The sequence below is a fragment of the Callorhinus ursinus genome, unplaced genomic scaffold (assembly GCF_003265705.2).
Source record: "Callorhinus ursinus isolate GAN/ISIS: 27379988/994484 unplaced genomic scaffold, GSC_fseal_2.0 scaffold14, whole genome shotgun sequence".
NCBI classification, from domain to species: domain Eukaryota; kingdom Metazoa; phylum Chordata; class Mammalia; order Carnivora; family Otariidae; genus Callorhinus; species Callorhinus ursinus.
The window spans coordinates 9,267,087-9,283,036 of NW_027397076.1; the positions used below are offsets into that span (position 1 = coordinate 9,267,087).

The 15,950-nt window shown below is 39.3% G+C and overlaps 1 long non-coding RNA gene across 1 annotated transcript in view; it reads right to left on the reverse strand.

The window, feature by feature from the left end:
- LOC141374150 (uncharacterized) overlaps positions 1 to 15,950 on the reverse strand; it is a 31,443-nt gene that overhangs the window by 14,779 nt on the left and 714 nt on the right. Inside the window, exon 2 of the long non-coding RNA XR_012380791.1 lies at positions 12,521 to 12,681. This is a non-coding gene — a long non-coding RNA (uncharacterized lncRNA). The remainder of the gene's footprint in view (positions 1 to 12,520; positions 12,682 to 15,950) is intronic.

The following is a 15,950-nucleotide window of genomic DNA, read 5'->3' on the forward strand; positions in this document are numbered from 1 at the left end:
CTTTAAACACTTCCTGTCCAACATCATGAGGGCCCACCAGGTGTTCTACTTGTTTTGGACTGCTGTTATCTTAATTAGACCCAAAACCATAAAATTTGGGTTTCAGGAAGGACAGCTGGAAACATCTTGCTGTTTTCCTGGAGCTATTCCTCTTAGGCTCAGCTAAGTATATTTCAGAGGTGTTCCAGAGTGGCCTCATATGGGCCCACAAGGGCAGACTGTTAAATTTTCAGGAATTTTGCAAGTCAGTTGTTGAACTGCTGGTAGCTTAAAATTGACCTGATGGGAATATTTACACCAAGGAAATAGGCAAACACTAAAAATAACGGTTCTCTCTCCCACCCACAGCTGGTTGTTAACTGCCTACCAGCATACTACTATTAGTAATGGTAACCTATACAGTCTTTGTAGTGGTTAAGCACACAGATTTTAGAGTCAGGCTGAACTGAACCAGAGTCCTAGCTTTACACTTACTATATCACTTTAGTTTCACAAAATAAAATTAAGATTTTAAAAAAGTACTGTGCTGTGTAAAACCAATTTCCCATTCCTCGTGTTTCTTTTTGGAAAACTTCCATTAGACTCATATTCCTGGCTTTTCTCTGATCCCCAAGGGAGGAGAAGTAATGTAGGTGATTGGTGAATTTAGGAGAAGAAGCTGAGCATGTGTGATTCTGCCATCCTAGCACATGGCATCAAACATCACAGGCCAAGATAGTTGCTTGAGCATTTAAAGATTTTGCACTCAATTCCGGAGGTGGGGGGGGGGGCAGTCCCCATACCACTCAGCAATTCTTGGATACCAACTGAGTGTCCTACAATTCAGTTCAATTCTGACACTATCTACCAGGAGATAGCATCAGAATCCACAGGTTAAGGGCCCAGTCCCACAAGACTGCCCCCTCCACTTCAGATGCCAACAGCCAAGTCCAGGTTGTCACCTGGGCTTCTGATCAACTGGCTATGAATCAGAAGTTTCCACAACCCCCTCCTCAGTTCAGCTAATTTGCTCACAGAATTCAGAGAAACGTCTTACTAGATCACTGGTTTATCAGAGGATATAACTCAGAAACAGCCAGATATGGGCAAGGGGATGTAGAGTTTCTATACTCTCTCAAAGAGTGACATTCTCACCCAAATCTCCATGTGTTCACCAACCTAAAAACTCTCCAAACCCCGTCCTTCTGGGTTTTTACAGAGGCTTCATTACATAGGCATGACTGATTAATCATTGGCCATTGGCGATTGATTCAACCTCCAGCCTCTCCCCCCATCCCCTGAGGTCAGGAGGGAGGGACTGAAAGTTCCAACCCTCTAATCACAGGATTGCTTCTTGAGGCAACCAGCCTCCATTCTTAGGTTCTCTAAAAGTCCCTCATTAACATAACAAAAGACACCTTTATCACTCTCATCACTTAGGAAATTCCAAGGGTTATAAGAATTTTGTGCCAGAAACAGTAACAAAGACCAAATATATATCTCTTATTATAAATCACAATATCCAGCATCCCTATCAGGTACACAATATAGCCAGCAAGAAAGAGGCAGGCACACAGAAGGGCATGCCTCCTTCCTGTAAGGATACGTCTCAAACACGACATGTGACATGTATTTACATCCTATTGGCCAGAACTTAACAATATGGCCCTTCCAACTGCAAGGGAAGCTGGGAATTTGTTTTTATTCTAGCCAGCCACTGTCTAGCTAAAACCAGGATTTCTTTTAATATGTAAGAAATAAATAACAGGTATTGGGAGGAAATTAATAGTCTCTGCCACAATATATAAACATTAGACACAACTTGCTCACAGTAAACATTTAATGAATATTACCCATAGGTCTTTTCTTATCAAAAGCATCCAAGTTATTCTATATCTCTATGCCTATAATTAGGTGGAATTTAGAAGCGAAAATATTCCTTTGGCTAAAGGTTTTTATTCCTATTTTCTAGAGTCCTCTGTTTAAAATCCAGACATCTTTTGGAAGGGGCAACCACTAAAAGGGAGAAGTGACTAGTGTATTAGCATTCATTGCTCTTGTGTGTATGAGGCCCCCTGGGAACCAGGGAAGGAAGTGAGACTTTTCAGTCAAGTGTGAGACTAGAGTCACAGGTTTGGCACAGACACTGTCCAAGATGTTTATACATAGAAAGGGCACTGGAGTGTGATGGAGCCATGAGGATACCTGGTTGGACACTGGAACAGGAGATGCATGGGTGCAAATTATAAACATCTTCTAATTCCTTATTTTGCAAAAAACTGGCCTTGAATTTTTAAATGAAGCAGAATCTGAATCTTTGCTTCCCCCACCCTCTAAAATTAAGCCTTTTTCTCATATTCTTCTCCTTCTATTCAGCCGAAACATTTTCTGGGTGCCTTTCTTGACTCACCATCTATCAGCTTCAACTGGATCCTTTCCTACAGGGAAGGCCTGCCATATGCTCTCTGTGTGAGCCTGGGCAAGTTGTAAACCTCTTTATGCCTCTGTTTCCCCGGATGTAAATGGAGACAATAATAGTGTTTATCTTATAAAGTTGTTGTGAGCTCTTGAAACAGAGCCTGGTACATAGTAAATACCATATAAGTGTTGTTATTATACTTAATTTTGACCCATATCACATGCTACTATAACTTTCTAAAGGCAGGGATTTTTTTATCTCATCAAAAGCCTATGAAAATGATAGGTTTAATCATTGTAACACCTTCTCTCAGAGATTATGAGAGTTATATCTATACAAGTCATCACCAATATGACATAAATGCATTAAGTATGATTCAGAAGGTACCTGGGATTACGTATGTCCATTTTAAGTTCTGTAGCATTCTACTCTGTTGGTATAGAGAGAAAAGAAATAATTCATTCCTTTTTTCATTCAACAAACACAATGCTACATTAAAGATACATTGAGGCACAAAACATGCACTTTCCTTAAGAACCTCACAGTTTTGTGGGAGAGCAGGTATCCAGGATACTGAAAGCAATGTTGTTGTTGTGTTGTTGTCTATAACATTATCTATCTATCATCTATCTATATCTATCTATCTATCTATCTATCTATCTATCTATCTATCATCTATCTATCATAGAACAGTGAGAAAGGAAATATTTAACAGAATATTTCCTATTGCAAATTACTGAAACCCAACTCAGACCAGTTTTTAAAAAGGGAGAATTTATTGGGTCATTCCTTCATTTATTCAAAAAGAAATTGCTGAAATATCTACAGGTAAAATTTTCAAACATTTTAAAGATGGATCTGCATCTCTAGAAATCTCTCTCTCAGTCCACTCCTAAGCCCTGCTTTCCTCTGTGTTGGGTTTATTCTCAGGCTCTCCTCACATAGGCCCAAGATGGCCACCAGGTTTGTCTGCTAGTTTAGCAACCTCAGCTAAAATCAGGAGCCTCTTTCTCAACTGATGCTGGTTCTCAGTGGTCTGGGCAAGTCATGTGCCCATCCCTGAGCCACACACAGGGACCCTAGACTGGGAGTTTAAACTCAAGTACCCTCTCTGGAGAGCTGGAGGTGGGATCATTCTCACCCAAACCTTATGGACAAAAAGTAGGAGGAATAGCTTCATCAAGAAAAATGGGTGCTATTACCAAATGAAGGGAGACTAGACATGGGGAAGACAAAACATCCACAACTATAGATCAGCTCCTGATCCTAGTGAACAAGGTATGGGGAGAGGGTTTCAAAGAAAATCTCATGGAGGAATTGATGTGTGGAGTAAGTTTTGAAGGGCATTCAGCATTTATCTGACAGACCAGAGAATTCAAAGCAAAGGGAAGAACATGTATAAAGACCTAAGGATGTGAAATCATGGCTTATTTAGAGAAACAAGTAGGATTAGGAAATGATCAGTGGAGAAAACAGACGTGAGGCAGGGAAGCATGAATTCAGAATGAAGGTCTCTGTGTGCCAATGTGAAGATAATGTGGGCACATGTGTCTTCATATCTATGGAGATTTTTCCATGCTATTTTATTGACATAAAAGAAATTAATCTAACACACACACAAAATTGAAGACAGAAATTGTAATTTATTTTTGTACATTCATTGCCTGGCACAATAGCCTTTTAATGTTTATAGATGTGAAAGTGAAAAGTCTTTTGAGCTAGATTAGGTTATTTCTGTCAACCATACCCACATAGCATAGTGCCCTGGTACATCTTAAGTGTTCAATAAATGTCCTAGTGGTCACTAAATCAATTTTTGATGATCTATATTTATTTTTCATCATTCCTCAGATTTTAGCTAATTTGTTGTTACTTAATTCTCAGAAAACTTGGAGCAAGATATTGAGATGTGTTTAACTCAGAAACATTATTTTGCAGACTTATACCCAAATCAGCCCCCCACACACAAAAAAAAACAAAACAAAAACTTTAATATTGTTGTCTGGTGACTTGCAAAATAAGAAATATAAGTTAACTGTTTATATTTGGAAACTCTAAGATAAAAGGAATGGTAAAAACCACATAGAAAGTGGGTCTTCATGATTGGTAAGGATTATTTTTTTATTTGAGTAAGACTGAGGTCAGTTCACCCTTTAATGAGTTTCTCATGAATTAATTTCATATATTTGTTGGCCTATCCTTCTTCCTCTCCCAGAGCCCTTACGAATATATAAAATAACAGATAATCATCCAACCACTCCTCTTAGGGTTACTGTTATTATATATCATTATATAAACTAATATTGCTATTACCACAGTTTATAAAACTGAACTTTAATAGGATCAATTAAAATACTGAGAGAGTAATGGCATATAGAACTGAAATTCCATCCTTAGCCAGAATCCTCATCTGCCTGTGGTTTCCCCGTGTGTGCAGGGGTTTGAGGCATAGAGAATCCTCTGGGCATATTTCCCACAGGAGCCTCTACCAGACACCTTCTATCTCCCTCTTGCCTGCCCTAGTGCCTCAGTCTTGAGCTTGTCTCTCTGAGTCATTTTGAAACCTAATGTTCGCAGTCGATAGCCTTAATAGAGGGAGAGGGGAGAGATCATTCATCGCTAATTTGATGAATATTTATCAAGCACTAATGATGTGTCAGGAGCACTCTAAAAACTGGGGTTATAGAATCTCTGCCCTCATGGAGTTTTTATTCTCATGAAAGAATACATATACAAAACAAATAAATATGTAATGATAGATAGTAGATAACACCCAGTATAAATGGAGATAAATAAGGCAGAGAGGGGGGTCAGGGGACATAGTGAACAGAGAAAGCATCTCTTGGAAGGTGAAATATGAACAAAGATCTGAAGGAGATAAAGGAACAGTCATGCTGATAGTTGAGGGAATACTGTTCCAGAATGGGAACAGCAAGCACAAATGTACTGAGGCAGAAATGTATCTGGTACGATAGAAGAACACCAGACAACCGGTGTGTTGGGAGCAGAATGAACAAAAGGGAGAATAGTAGGAGATTACACCAGAAAGAAACTGACACATTGCATGGTCCCTGTAAATAGTGGGGAATATCCACACTTGCTTTTCATTATAGAATGCCTTATGTGTCTCCTCTGTGTGCTGTCATTTCCCCCCATTCTCTTGCCTTTTCTTTACTCAACAGTCATTTTCCTTTTTCTCCCTCAAGAACATTTGTCATTTTGACTGCCCAGAATCCCAGTCCTCCTTTTCTAAAGCAGCAAGGTGATTTATTTTTTTGCAGGGAAAATGGCATCTTCACCATTGCTTGTGTTAATCAAAGTGCTATATGTATCAGTGATATATGTATCAGCTCAGCCAATCACACCTTTTTCCCTGGAATTAGCTTCTTCACTAAGATGGAGAATTATTGAAGCTTTATCAACCTGACCATAATACCAAAAAGATTGTCCAGTAGTTTCTGATTCCCCAGAGCTACCCTGATTTTTCTGTCCTTCATGAGACTTGACTGTGAAGCTTTTCTCTCAATTTCATAATCTGACCAAGACCTTCCAGCAAATTCAGTTTTAACTTAACAAAGACCCCCTAACTTAACATCAATCTACCCTGGCTCTTGTTCCTGTCACAACTCATATCATATGGTGTTCTCATTAATGCTAGGTTGTGGACTTGCAGAAACTGGTCCTTTCATAGCTAAAATAAATTTGTCATTAAAAACTAAAATTTCAATCTGGAGAAAATGCTAGCATTTTCCAGTTGGTTTATCAGAATAGTTAAAAAAAAAAAAACATTGTTTGCTATGATTTGACACATTAGAAAAAAGTTATCTCTAGAAGAGATAGAATAAAGAGAAAAAATAGGGGTGCCTGGGTGGCTCAGTTGTTAAGCATCTGCCTTCAGCTCAGGTCATGATCCCAGGGTCCTGGGATTGAGCCCCGCATCGGGCTCCCTGCTCAGCGAGGAGCCTGCTTCTCCCTCTCCTACTCCCCCTGCTTGTGTTCCCTCTCTTGTTGTCTCTCTCTCTGTCAAATAAATAAAATCTTTAAAAAAAAAGAATAAAGAGAAAAAATAATAAAGACAAGGCAAGGATTAGAACACTGTGATTAAGCACACAGGCTCTGGAATCACACAGCTCGAGTATGCAGCTCAGCTCTGCCCTCTGGTAGCTACTCAACTTTAAGCAAGGACTTATCTTTGGTTCCGCTAGAAACAGACCCTAAGATGAGGATTCCACTGCAAGAAATTTTAGGAAGTGATCCCAGGAAACACCAGTGGGGGAAGTGAGAGAGGGACGTGGAGGCACCCAATTGAAAGTACATTACCAAAACAGTTTTCCTCAGAAAGATGGCAGCAGAATAGGAGGACCCTACACTTGCCTCATCCCACGAATACAACTAGATAACTATCAACTCATCCTGTACCCCAGAAGTCAACCTGAAGACTGGCAGAACAAACTCCACAACTAAAGATAGAGAAGAGGTCACACTGAAGAAGGTAGGAAGTGCAGAGATATGGTGTAGGGGAGAAACAGGTCCTGGTTGCTGTGAAGGGGAGGGAGCCAGGGTCTTGGAGAAGGGCTAAAGAGAAAGAGAGAAAGAGAGAAAAAAGCACACAGGGGAATACACAAAGAGAACATTTCCCTATAGGCATTGGCTTAGAAAGTGAGAGGGGCTGAATTTCATGAGTTATTGCAGGGGCTTAAACCTTGTACTTTAAATGTCAGCAGGCTTGTCTCAGGGCCATCTGGAGGCATCGTGGCTGCTCTTGAAGAGAAGGCAGACAAACAACTTAGGGACATACAGTGTGGAAACAGCAATCTGAAGAGCACCTGGGGCATACAGTGGGGGGATTATTTCCTCTTCTCAGATCATGCACCTGAGAAGCAAAATTCATGGGAGACCTCTTGGGAAACAAAGGAGCTGGCCAGTGCTATTTCCCTCCTCCACCCCACAGCAGAAACACAGAGCCACCTGCGGAAACCAGGGCAGTGTGGACACTGCCTGACTAACTTGCTTACACCAAGCTCCACACCACTGTGCTCAGATGGGACTGCCCTTCTCAGCCACATTTGCCTCAGTCCCAGTGCAGTGGACCCCTACTCCAGAAGGCCAGCACAAACTCCTGACCACACCACATTTCCTGACCAGAGGGTTTTCCAGGGCCTCAGTTCTGACAGAGGAGAACAGGTCTCATTTCACAAGCAGATCAGAGCACACCTAGTTAAAACTCACTTCATTCAGGCTGGGGACCAAACACTGCCCACAGCAGACAAGGAGAGCCTCTGCAGATGACGGGCTTGCAGAATAGAGCAGCCAGAACACACCAGAAGTGCACATGCAGCATACACCGGAGACAGTCGCTGAAGTGCCAGGTCTTGGGCACTCCATGACCCCTTCTTCATAAGGCTATTACTTCCAGAAGCAGGAGACATAACTGGCTTTTCTAACACAAGGAAGCAGACAGAGACTTAGACAAAATGAGAAGACAGAGGAATTTATCCCAAATGAAAGAACAAGATAAGGCCATGGGCAGAGATCTAAGGGAAACAGATATAAGTAACATGCCTAATAGAGAATTTAAAGCAATGATCATAAGGATACTCACTGGGCTTGAGAAAAGAATGGAAGACATCAGTGAAACCCCTACCACAGAGATAAAAGAGTTAAGAAAGAATCAATCAGAGATGAAGAGTGAAATAAATGAGATTAGAAACATGCCTGATGCAATGAGCAGCAGGCAGGAAGAAGCAGAGGAATGAATTAATGACCTAGAAGACAAAGTAATGGAAAGTAATGAAGCTGAACAAAAGAGAGGAAAACAAATTATGCAAAATGAGAACAGACTTAGGGAACTCAGTGACTCCATCAAATGTAATAATATTCATATTATAGGAGTCCCAGAAGAAGAAGAGAGAGAAAAGGGGGCAGAAAATTTATTTGAAGAAATAATACCTGAAAAAATCCCTAACGTGGGGAAGGAAACAGATATCCAGATCCAGAAGGCACAGAGATCCTCCAACAAAATCAACAAAAACAGATCCACACAAAGATATATTGTAATTAAACTGGCAAGATACAGTGATAAGGAAAAATTCTTAAAAGCAGCAAGACAAAAGAAGACAGTGAATTAAAAGGGAAAACCTGTAAGGCTATCAGCAGATTCTTCAGCAGAAACTCTCCAAGCCAGAAGGGATAGACATGATATAGTCAAAGTGCTGAGTGGGAAAAATCTACAGCCAAGAATATTCTATCCAGCAAGACTAACATTTAAAATAGAAGGAAAAATAAAGTTTTGCCGACAAATGAATATTAAAGGCGTTCATGACCACTAAGCCCTTCAAGAAATACTAAAGGGGACTCTGCAAGTGGAAAAGAAAGACCAAAAGTGACAGTATGAAAGTAGGAAACACAAATGCAGTAAAAATGAATATTTCTATAAAATAATCAGTGAAGGAAATCACAAAATAAAAGGATGTAAAATATGATAACATACACCTAAAATGTGGGGAAGACCAGAGTAAAGAATGGGTTCAAACTTAAATGACCATCAACTTAATTGCTATATGCAGGTGTTATATACAAACATGGTAACCACAAATCAAAAACTACTAATAAATATGCAAAGAATAAAGGCAAACAAATACAAATACGTCATTAAAGAAAACCAGCAAACCATGAAAAAGAGAAAGATAAGAAAGGATCAGAGAAAATCTCCAGAAACAACCACAAAATAAGTAATAAAATGGCAATAAATACATATCAATAATAATTACTTTGAATGTAAATGGACTCAATGCACCAATCAAAAGACGTGGGGTGTCAGAATGAATTAAAAAAAAAAATGACCCATCTATTTGCTGCCTATAGGAGACTCATTTTAGACCTAAGGTTACCTACAGACTGAAAATAAGAGGATGGAGAAACATTTATCATGCAAATGAATATCAAAAGAAAGCCAGAGTAGCAATACTTACATCAGGCAAACTAGACTTAAAACAAAGACTGTAACAAGAGGCAAGTAAGGTCACTATATAATAATAAAGGGGACAATCCAACAAGAACATATAACAATTGTAAATATTTATGCACCCAACATAGGAGCACCCAAATACATAAAATGATTAATAACAAATATAAAGGAACAAATTGATAGTAAGACAATAATAGTTGGGGACTTTAACACCCCACTTAAATCAATGCATAGATCTTCCAAACAGAAAATCAACAAGGAAACAATGGATTTGAATGACACACTGGATCAGATGGATTTAAGAGATATATTCATAACATTCCATACTAAAACAGCAGAACACATGTTCTTTTCAAGTACACCTGGAACATTCTCCAGAAAAGATCACATATTAGGCTGCAAAACAGACCTCAACAAATTTAAGAAGATCGAAGTCATAACATGTGCCATTTCTGGGCACAACATTTTGAAACTAGAAGTCAATCACAAGAAAAAATCTGGAAAGACAACAAATACATGGAGGTTAAGATGCTACTGAACAATGAATGGGTCAACCAGGAAATAAAAGAAGAAATAAAAAACTACATGGAAACAAATGAAAATGAAAACACAATGTTTAAAACCTTTGGGATTCTAAGAGGGAAGTTTATAGCAGTACAAGCCTACCCCAAGAAGCAAGAAAAATCTCAAATAAACAACCTAACCTTAGTAGCTAGAAAAAGAATAACAAATGAAGCCTAAAGCCAGCAGAAGAAGGGAAATAATAAAAATTAGAGCAGAAATAAATGCATAGAAACTACAAAAACAAAAGAACAGATCAATGAAAACATGAGCTCGTTCTTTGAAAAAATTAATAAAATTGATAAACCCCTAGCCAGACTTATCAAAAGAGAAAAGACCCAAATAAATAAAATCACAAATGAGAGAGGAGAAATAACAACCAATGCCACAGAAATACAAATAATTTTAAGAGACTATTATGAAAAACTATATGCCAACAAATTGGACAACTGAGAAAAAATGGATAAATTCCTAGAAACATATAATCTATGAAAACTAAAACAGGAAGAAATAGAAAACTTGGACAGATTGATAACCAGCAAAGAAATTGGAGCAGTAATCAAAAAAATCCAAACAAATGAAAGTCTAGGGCTTGAATTCTACCAAACATTTAAAAAAGAGTTAATACCTTTTCTTCTTAAACTCTTCCAAAAAATAGAAAAGGAAGGAAAACTTTCAAGTTCATTCTATGAGGCTAACATTACCCTGATACCAAAACTAGAGAAAGACACCACAAAAAAAAAAAAGAAAACCATAGGCCAATATCTCTGATGAATATAGATGCAAATATCCTCAACAAAATACTACCAAACTGAATCCAATGATAAGTTTTAAAAAATCACTCACCACGATCAAGTGGGATTTATTCCTGGGTTACAAGAGTGGTTCAATATTTGTAAATCAATCAACTTGATACAGAATATTAATAAAGGATAAGAACCATGTGATCATTTCAATATACACTGAAAAAGCATTTGACAATGTACAACATCCATTGATAATAAAAACCCTCAACAAGTGGGTTTAGAGGGAACATACCTCAACACAATAAAGGCCATATATGAAAATCCTACAGCTAACATCATCCTCAGTGGGGAAAAACTGAGAGTTTTTCCTCTATGGTCAGGAACAAGACAGGGATGTCCACTCTCACCACTTTCATTCAAAATAGTCCTGGAAGTCCTAGCCACAGCAATCAGACAACAAAGAGAAATAAAAGTCATCCAAATAAAAAGAAAGAAGTAAAACTTTCACTATTTGCAGATGACATGATACTATATATATAGAAAACCCAAAAGATTCCCCCAAAAAACTGCTAGAACTGATAAATTCAGTAAAGTTGCAGGATGAAGAATCAATGTACAGAAATCTGCTTCATTTCTACACACCAATAATGAAGCAGCAGAAAGAGAAATTAAGGAATCAATTCACTTACAATTGCATAAAAATAATAAGATGTCTAGCAATAAACCTAACCAAAGAGGTGAAAGACCTGTACTCTGAAAACTATAAAACACTGTTGAAAGAAATCAAAGATGGCACAAAGAAATGAAAATACATCCCATGCCCATGGATTAGAACGAATTTTGTTAAAATGTCTATACTACCCAAAGAAATCTATATATTTATTGTAATCCTTATCAGAATACCAACAGTGTTCTTCACAGAACTAGAACAAACAATCCTAAAATTTGTAATGAGCCACAAAAAAACCCAAATAGCTAAAGCAATCTTGAAAAAAAAAAAAAAAGCAAAGCTGGAGGCATCACAACTCTGGACTTGAAGTTATATTACAAAGCTATAGTGATCAAAAGAGTATGCTGCTGGCACAAAAATAGATGCATATATCACTAGAGGAGAATAGAAAACCCAGAAATGAACCCACAATTATATGCCCAATTAATCTTTGACAAAGCAAGAGAGAATATCCAATGGGAAAAAGACTGTCTCTTAAACAAATAGTGTTGGGGAAACTGGACAGCTACATGCAAATGAGTGAAACTACCATTCTTTTTTACCATATGCAAAAATAAACTCAAAATGGATTAAAGACCTCAATGTGAGACCCGAAACTGTAAAAGTCCTTGAAGAAAGCACAGGCAATAATTTCTCTGACATCAGCCATAGCAACTTTCTTCTAGATAGGTCTCCTGAGGCAAGGGAAACAATAAGTTAACATATTGCCCATCCCACACCTGACCTCCACTTCTTGGTGTAGCTAAAATCCCTCTCTCACTCCAGTCTCATTTCATGTGCCAGCTCCTGGGAGCCTTCCTGGCTGATACACATGTTTTATCTCCATGTCCATGGTGCTCATTCTATCCTGCCAAGGGCTGAATCCAGGCTTAGTGGGTTCTGAAGCTTATACAATTTGAGGGGCCCTCTTTAAGAAAAATAATACAAAATTACAAATACAGATGTAGGCATAAAAGTGTGTTATTTATTTAGAAGGGACACATAAAAATGAGAAGTCCTAAAGATTAAGATTCCCAGTAAATTTCCCTCTGACCCCATCCTTTCCACCCTGCATGGTAATTGTAGATTTACTTGTCTGTCTCTCTTAGACTGTAATTCTTTGGGGGCAGAGAACTTACCTGGGCGTGTCTTTGCTTCCTGATTGCCCAGTATATAGAAGCAGGTCAATGGATGTTTGTTGACTGACTAAATGAATGGTCAGGCTGGGGGTGACAAAGAACACTGGTCTTTGAGTCAGATTCTGTTTTTTGTGACCTTGGCCACTGACCAGTTGTATTACCTGAAGACAAGAAATAAGGAAATTAACCTCCCAGGGATTAAAAGACATTAGGTGAGCTACCTGCATGAAATAGCCAGGTGGGGTGCCTGGCCTGAATAGGTGCTGAATAAATATCCATTTACTCTCTTTTCCCATCCTTGGGTTCTCTTTGCCTTCCATCAGTCATAGATCCCCACGGCTGGGATATAAGCCAGAAAGTGATGCCACTGCCTATGAATACATGAACTTATTTAGTTCCGCTGTCTTACATTTCAGAACCAAGATCAATGTTTTAGCTGAAATATTTTCCCTGCCACTCATGAGTTAAGATTATTTAATTGATCTTTTGACCCTCATATTTGTCTGCAGGTCAGAAGGTACGTCTATAATGTGCCACCGTGTGCTTGAACTCAGTCCAGGGTCTGTAAATAGGAGAGTGCTGTTTCTGCCATTTAAACCAATCAATGTTATTGTTTTAAAGAAACCAATTTCCTTCCTTATAAACCCAAGTATATAATAAATAAATAATTCAGCTTCCCTGAAATATTTATTACGGGCAGGTGACATTTCTGCTCTCTGAGAAAAGCAAGTTGTCTAAGAATTGGATGCCTTTGGGTAACAACGCCACCAGCGCTAATCATAGCAACTCTGTATCCATTGCTTTCGGTCATTTGTCCAATGAGCAGAGCAACCTTGGGAGTTAAGTAGAGCATCAGTGTTTGAAAGATGAAGAAACACAAAAAAATAGTAAATAAGGTTACAGAGCCAGTAAGCTCAGGAGTCAGTATTCCAACTGATCTCTTTTGAACATGCTGCTACTCTCTGTGGAGGGCAAAAATTATAGTCCAGAGTGACAGCTTTTACAAAGGACCACAATCCCTAGAACCTCTTTCCAGATGATCTGTTCTGCTTGTCTGTACCGCCCGGACAGAACCCAGCATTTATCATACCGTGCATGGTGTCTGATTCACTGTGCCCCGTTCAGTAACCAGCATCCCAAACCAGGCCTGATCTCACAGGCTGAGTCTATGGTTGGGCCAGTGAAGATCTTCAGATAACATCCCTGTGTATTTCTTTTGGAAATCTCTAGTTTTAAGATGACCTCGCTCACTCTGCTGTTTGCTACATGTTGTTCAGGTGGCTATTGCAATCAGTCACTGCTTTATCTTGGATGGAAATTACCTGTTGATGATGATGATGGTTAAAGCTAACATTTATCCAAAACTTACTACCTGCCAAGGACTGTACTAACAGCCTTACAAAATTTCATTTAATTCTTAGGACAATCTTTGAGGTAGATATTAATGTCCTCATTTTTTTAATTGAGACACTTGAGGCCTAGGAGGTTGCAGGAAATAACTAGTTCTAGACTCCACAGGTAATGAGTAATCAGCACAGCCAGGATTCAAACTGGGGCCTTGCCAATCATATGATGGATGTGCCTTTAACCACTATGATACTTCCAGTGGGAGAAGAGTCAGTATTAGCTATTATGTAGCATAAGCTCCAGTCATATTTAGGAGATACCTTTATTTCTAAGCAAAGGGTATGTATCCCTCCCTCTACCCACCCATCCATTTGCTCACACTGACTCTCCCCTTTGCCTGGAATGTTGCTCTGCTCTCCCTGTATTGTGGAGCTAACCCCCTTCTCGACCTTTAATCATTTACAAATTTCACCTCCTCCTCATGATGCACTGCATATCTTACTCAGGGGTGGATGCAGATTTTGTGGGGCCTCAGCCACAAGGTGCAGCCATGGAGGATGACCTTAAGGGTGATCAAGGGTAGAAATTGGAATGAAACAACGCAACTAGAGCTCAACTTCGTTTCCCTGTCAGGTTTGATATTTTCTGGAAGCTTGATGTGACATAATCACAATCCTCTATAGCTTAATGTCTAATCTGAGTTTTAGAGTGGCCTTTCTCTAAGATATTGAACCATCTCACCTCAGTAGATAAACCAAGTTTCAAACCATTTAAAACCATAACTGCTGTGAATCAGGAGTTGCTGGGCTTTGTCTTTGGCATCCCCCAAAGTTGCCATCAATAGAAAAGCAAGGGCAAGCAGTGCAGACCTAACCTGAGGCTCCGGATGTCAACACTTGTCATCCTCATTTCAGGGGCCAGCTCAGTCTGCAACGTGTGCTCATTGGAGCTATTTTTGCTTATACACCCTTTGTTAAAATCAGATTGCAATAAATGTAATACTGTATTGATAACTCCTGCTGAAACTTAGAATTGTTTTTGATACACTAACAAGAACTCAGCCAAAGTTATTACCCACATTTTTCCAGTCCTACAGAACTCAATCTGAGCGGTGTCACGTGATCTCAAGGGCACACAAGCTGGTAGAAGTAGAGCAAACCAGGTTATGATTACAATGTAAATGTCCTTTGTACTCTGCCACACTGAATTTCCTAAGAACTAAATCAGAAAAAAAAAAAAAACCCTCAGAAAACTAGGTTTGATAGCTTCAGCAATCATGCTCCGGATTTACACTTCTATGTACCAAGTAGTCTCACTAGAGAATAATAGATGATACACAGTCAATACAAGATAGTCACTGTTTTTGCAAATGGTATTTCCAAAAAGTCTGTATTAGAGCCGTCTGAGTATTATTCCCTCCCCCTTTGATTCCTTTTATTGCCAGTTATGGAATTGTTCCACTATTGAGACTAATCAGTAGATGCTGCCCCAAAATCGGATGTTGATTTAGATGTGCTCATTCCTCTTATTAGTACTTCGGCTCAAATCTTCTCCCAAGAAGCTTTGCTTACAAATCCCTGAATGTTTCTAAATCTACCTCTAGACTCTGGGTCCTCAGGGGGAATTAAGGGAAGGCCACAAATTGATCTTCACAAGACCAAATCAGGCTTCCTCCAAATTCTGCTTCCCAGTCAATTAAGTACAACAACCCTGCATCATTTCTCCTCTTCTGTGGCACCAGCTGTTTATCATCTGAATAAGTCACCTTGAAATTACAGATAGAACCCATGTCCCCCTCTCCCCTCCACCCCAGACCACTTCCTGGGGAAAAAAGGGTAACAATCGGGTTACATTTACGGTAACAAACCATATTTCTCTACATCTGTCCCACTCCCCTGCCTCCATTATTACTGGGGGAAGGACACTCCTGAGCTCATCAATAAAGGATTCTGTGCTTCCTCCTGTCCCCCACCATCTCAGCCCCCCTCACAGAGGTCTTTGCCCAGGTCTCAGCCACCAAGACCAGCGCAGTACTCCTTCTGGCATCCGCCTGGAGCACTGTCTCCATCATGCCATGGACTGC